Genomic DNA, 6,594 nt, shown 5'->3' with positions numbered 1-6,594 from the left:
TATCATCACTATCATCATCATCTTCAATCATCATTCGTATTACAATCATCATCATGAACTTTATCATCATTATCCTTATCATCATCATCGTCTTCTTATCATCATCACAACCAGATAGTATTTACATAGATAAATAAATATATTGATTGATCGGTTGCTTGCTTGATAGATAGACAGACAGACAGACAGACAGAAAGATATATAAATAAATAGACAGACAGACTGACAGGTAGGTATATAGATATATCGATAGATATGCAAATAAATAGCCTATACATATGTACGTATGAATGGATTAATGGATGAATGTAAGATTCGAGAGATGTATGCACGTTTGTGTATGTATTTGTATGTGTGCGTTTGTGTGTGTGTGTTTGTATATATGTGTAAGCGTGTTGTGTGTGTGTCTGCGTGTGTATATATATATATGTAAGTGTGTACGTGTTTGCTTGTATTAGTATTTGCGTGAGTGTGTGTGTGTGTGTGTGTATATATGTGAGTGTGTGAGTGTGTGTGTGTTTGCGTATGTGGATGTGTTAAAAGTATGTGTTAAAAGTGTACATCTATACACATATACACGAACACATAAAACACACATAAAAAAATCATACACGTCTTAATTATTTCAGGATTGTATTTATTCAAGATAACAATAGACTATAATATGGTCAATACCATGACTGTATTTATACTTAATCTCAATAAATATAGCTTCAAAACACCCGTTTAACAACACTTAAAATGTATACACCTTGCATAATTATTGGTAATGTTTAAACATAATATTTTTCTCCTCTGCTTCTCTGACACAATAGACCGTTTTGTCCTTCATATTTTTAATACATTTTCTTCTTCACTGTTGTAATGTAACATATATCCCTGTTTCTTTCTGCTTTTAGTACAATATTTAATCTTGTCCTCTATTCGTCTAATAAAATCTGTCTCATGTACATCTTCATAATACAATTCCTTCATTTCTCCAATCTATTTTATATTCTTGTTCCCACATATTTTTATCATCTGTGGCTCTTCTTGTCTTCCATCTTTCCAATACACCTTTTCTTATTTTCCTCTTAATGATACAATGAATATTCGTTCTCCATCTCTCTGATACATGTTTTCCTACATCTTCCGGGTGCAATAACTGTTTTTGGCCTCTTTAATATAAAATAATTCTTTGTGTATAATATAAAATAATTAATAAAAAAAATCTTTAATTCTTTAGAATTATTAATATAAAATAATTATTTAATTCTTTTAATATAAAATACCCTTTCCTCTCATCTCTCTAATACATTACCTCTTCATGGTGTCATTCACTTTCCTAAGACAATATCTGTTTTTGCTTTATTCCTAATATAATACTTCACCCCGTCCTGTATTATCTGATAAATCATAAATCATAATACGTGTGCTTGTCCTCCATCTCTTTAATACAACACTTCTCTGTTTTTCTCCATCTATCCGACTCTTTCCTATTTCCAAAACCCGAAAAGGGAAAAAGAACTAGGAACAACACCATCATTACTACTACTACTACAGGCAATAATAATAATAGTAGTAGTAATAATGCAAATAGTAGTAGTTGTAGGAGTAATAATAATGATAATAATAATAATAATAATAATAATAATAATAATAATAATGATAACAATAATAATAACAACAACAACAATAATAATAATAACAATAATAATAATAATAATAACAATAATAGTAATGAATAGATAGATAAATAAAATAAAAACTACGCCGTTGCAGCTGGCACCGCCGGAGGTTCGTCTTGTGGCACGATAGACTGCTTGGCGCCGTCGACGTCCTCCGACTCCGCTGGCTGAGGTTTCGCGTCGCCTGTCTGGTCGTCTTCGTCGCCTCCTTCTTCCTTCCGTTGGTTCTGTTGATTGATTGGCGGTTGAAACGGGATGTATAACTATTCACTAAACGTATTTATAGTTATTCGGTCATTTTACAACCCTAATATCTAATTTCCTTTGTACAGATTACTAAAAGAAAACGAAAAAAACAACACTTGAACGCGCCAGTCAGCTATATCATATCTTTTATGACCTAATATTGAAAATTTAAGGGAAATCTTTGCAGCTCCTTTGACTCATGCCCTTCGTCCATAATTCTAATGTAAATATGTCCGTGACATCTGAACAAAACGACGTGTATCACTGAGAGTAACGAACTGCAACCTCATTTTCATCCAATTAATTCACGTGTTCAGAGAGAGAGAGAGAGAGAGAGAGAAAGAGAGAGAGAGAGAGAGAGAGAGAGAGAGAGAGAGAGAGAGAGAGAGAGAGAGAGAGAGAGAGAGAATGAGAGAGTGAGTGAGTGAGTGAGTGAGTGAGTGAGTGAGAGAGAGGGAGAGAGAGTGAGAGAGAGAGAGAGAGAGAGAGAGAGAGAGAGAGAGAGAGAGAGAGAGAGAGAGAGAGACAGAGAGAGAGAGAGAGAGAGAGAGAGAAACTCCGACCTTCGGACACGCCCCTCACCTCCTGCAGCGTCCGGATCTGGTCCTGCAGGCGAGCGATGGTGTCCGCCTGGCGAGTCACCGTCTGCACCAGGAGATCCCTCGAGGCCTTGCGACGCCCTGACCGAGGATCCCGCAGCCCAGCCATGCTCTCGGCCTGACGGAGGTCCTCCTCGAGACGCCAGCACCGGGATTCCAGCGTCTTCACGGAGGACAGGAGGTCGCTGTTCTCCTGAAGGAAGGGAGGCGCAAAAGGCCTTTTAGTTTGTAGTGAATCCTGAGGTCCATCTTGTTTTTATTTCTTTTAAATGTACCTCGCTAGTAGCATTGTTTGCTAATTATTTATGTGATGTCTTGTTGTACCCGATTTTTATACAATTGCTGTGACCCATAAACAAGCAGTTAACAGCCAGCAGCTCAGGCGGGTTTTCGGCAGTTCACCCTCACCCTCGGAGCTGGGTAGGTCTATGTTCTCTTGTTTACGTTTTGTGATCGCTATTTATAAAGTGTTTTGTCCAGCAAGCCCGGTGTATTATTTATATTTTTTTTTCCTTTTCTTAATAAACTCTCGTAATGTGAAGATCCTTTTTTTATCTTTTATAATATGATATGATAGCAGCTCTCGGGGTTATCCCATTACAGATACACAAAACATACTCAAAGAAATTTGCGGAATTACAGTTCTGAATGCTGTTTTAAATGTCGATGTCACTATTGTTATTTTCGTAGCATTCATAATAATCTTAATACTGTTTTTGGGATAGTATGTACGGAAAAATGCCATAGAAAGCGCAACGTCATGAACCCAAAGAAAACGTTGTTTGTTGTAGGGGTAACTCATAAAAAATAATTGGGTGAGAGACCAGGGTTGAATCAGGGTTTATTTTCGGATGATCTACGTCGCAGAGAGTGAGGTAGGAGATTTTTTGCACAGTGCTCCAATCGACACTGGACAGCACTTTCATGCAGAAGCAGAAGCCGCTGCAAAAAGGTATGAACGGATTTTTATGAAAAAAAAAATACCAGACCAGATTCCATTTAATTTTGGTGGTGATTCGGATCCAGAATTTTTTTGAATGATTGCATCATTAATCCTATTGTCTTAACTCCGTCAAGGTTATGTTTACGGAAGTCACCTGATCCTAATGTAATTCTTTGTGCGAATATCTTTATTGCATAAGTGACCTTGGCTTAAGTATGCGCTGAGTATTTATCATTATTATTATCATTTCATTATCATCATCATTATTATTGTCATTATCATTATTACTACTACTATTATTCTTATTTGTTAATATTATTATTAACATTATCATTATTATCACCATCATTATTATCATCATCATTACTACTACTATAATTGTTATAATTATTACTATAATCATCATTGTCATCACCATCATCATAATCATTTCTATCATAATCATCACTACGATAACAACGATAACGATAACAGCAATAACCAAGAACAAACAACAACAACAGCCACCACGAGAACAGAGCCCAGGCCACGGCAACCGAGGTCAAACAACAGGTCACCTTCACGAGCGTGGTGATCCGGTCCTTGCTGGCTCGTGCCTGCTTCTGCGCCTGTGCACGGAGGGTCGCCACTGACCGCTCCAGCATCTCCCTCTGGCGCAGGAGTTCCGGCACCGCCTCCTCGCCCATCGAGTCTGCCTGGAAGCGAGGTGGGAGGTGGGTGTGTTAGGCAAATTTTTATTCGATGTGGGAGAGAGAGAGAGAGAGAGGGAGAGGGAGGAAGAGAGGGAGAGGGAGGGAGAGAGGGGGGAAGTGAGAGAGAGGGATATAATGAGAGAGAGAGAGACTGCTGATAAGAAGTATTTTCATTTTAGAGAGGAAAATACGGAATGGACAGGATGTAATATTGGGGTATATCAACTTTTATGAAAAGGGAGAGAAAATGGTGCTATATAAGTTTTTTGATTACAGATAGCTATTAAATAGACGAAGAAATACAGAGGAAAAAAAGTTTGAGAGACAGATTGGTGGAGACAGATATAGACACAAACACAAACACAAACAAACAAACACACACGCACACATAAATATACATACATACATATATATATATATATATATATATATGTATATATATATGTATATATATATATATATATATACGTATATATATATACGTATATATATATATATACGTATGTATATATATATATATATATATATATATATATATATATATATATATATATATATATACGTATATATATATATATATATATATATATATATATATATATATATATACGTATATATATATATATATATATATATATATATATATATATATATATATATATATATATATATATCCATATATATATATATATATATATATCCATATATATATCCATATATATATATATATAATATATATATATATATATATATATATATATATATATATATATATATATATATATATATATATATATATATATATATATATATATATATATATATATATGAGAGAGAGAGAGAGAGAGAGAGAGAGAGAGAGAGAGAGAGAGAGAGAGAGAGAGAAAGAGTGAGAGGAGAGAGAGAAAGAGTGAGAGGAGAGAGAGAGAGAGTGAGAGGAGAGAGAGATAGAGAGATAGAGAGATAGATTGCTAGAGAGAGAGAGAGAGAGAGAGAGAGAGAGAGAGAGAGAGAGAGAGAGAGAGAGAGAGAGAGAGAGAGAGAGAGAAAGAAAGAAAGAAAAAGAAACAGTGAAAAAGAGAGACAGAGCGAGTTATAGATTTTCACTCACTTTGGCCATGTCGTCAGCAGAAGAAGTCGCAATCTTATCCAAATCCGGTCGAGTCCAGAACTCCTTAAGTCGTCCACTCTGAACGTACTTGTCGTTCAGGGTCTTTGCAAGAAAATAAAATAAAAAAAAAAAGAAAGAGTGGAAGAGAGAGAAAAAAGTTAGTAGCTCACAATACATGGTAAGTCGAGTGGTGGTTTTAAGATTCTATTGAGAAATTGTAAGTATAATATGAATAAATGAGTTACAAAGCGAATAGAAATAAGTGAACTGATTTCTATAATTAGAAACTAGTTGAGTGGGACATGAAAGTATTTATCTCAAAATAAATCTATAGATATAGACTCTAAGTGGAACGATAAGAAAAACAGGTTATTATTAGTATTTCTCATAATGCAAGAAAATAAGAAATAATAATTGCTATAAAAGTAATAGATATCCAATTAACGAAACAGCAGACTAACAACAATTCGAATTAAACTCTCGAAAGCATCACAACCATAACCCACCACAAAAACAACTAAAATACAACTAAAATACCATACCCCACCACAACAAAACAAAAAATACAACAAAAAAAATAAAAATACAACGAAAAAAAATCTCCCCTAAACAGTAAGAAAAAAACAACAACAACAACCTTAACCGCATCTTTGAGCTTCTTCGGATGATGAATGAGATGCGTCGCTGAAGCCAGATCGGCCAAGACGCGAGTGAGGGTTGTTGCAAGGTTGTGGTTCCTCTGTTGCAAATGCCGCGATTGCTGGCCCGCCGTCACCAGCCGCTGCCCGAGCTCCTTCACTTGGCGGTCGCGGGCACTCACCACCAGCCGCGTCTCGCTCATCTCTTCCTCCATCTGCGGGGGAGAAGGAGAGAGGGAGAGGGTGGGTGGGAGAGGGAGATGGAAGGGATGAGGGAGAGGGAGGGGAAAGGAATGAGGGAGAGGGAGGGAGTGAGGGAGAGGGTGGGAGGGGATGAGGGAGAAGGTGGGAATGGGGGAGAGGGAGAATGTGAAGGAGAAGGAGGGAATGAGGGAGAGGGAGAGGAAGAGGGTGGGAATGAGGGAGAAGGATAAGGAGGGAATGAGGAAGAAGGAGTGAGGGAGAGGGAGGGAAAGAGGAAAGGGGAGAGGGAGAAGGAGAAGGAAAAAGAGAGGTAGAAGGAGGGAATGAGGGAGAAGGAGAGGGAGGGTATGAGGTAGTGGGACCGATATAGGGTGAGGGTGAAGGAAAGGGAGGAAATGAGGGAGGGAGAAGAGAGCGGGAGGAGGAGAGAGAGAGAGAGATAGGGTGAGGGTGAAAGGCAGAGAAAGAGGGAGAGGGAGGGAATGAGGGAAGGG

The sequence above is a fragment of the Penaeus vannamei genome, chromosome 20 (assembly GCF_042767895.1).
Source record: "Penaeus vannamei isolate JL-2024 chromosome 20, ASM4276789v1, whole genome shotgun sequence".
Lineage (NCBI taxonomy): Eukaryota > Metazoa > Arthropoda > Malacostraca > Decapoda > Penaeidae > Penaeus > Penaeus vannamei.
Note: the sequence above shows the minus strand (reverse complement) of the source record.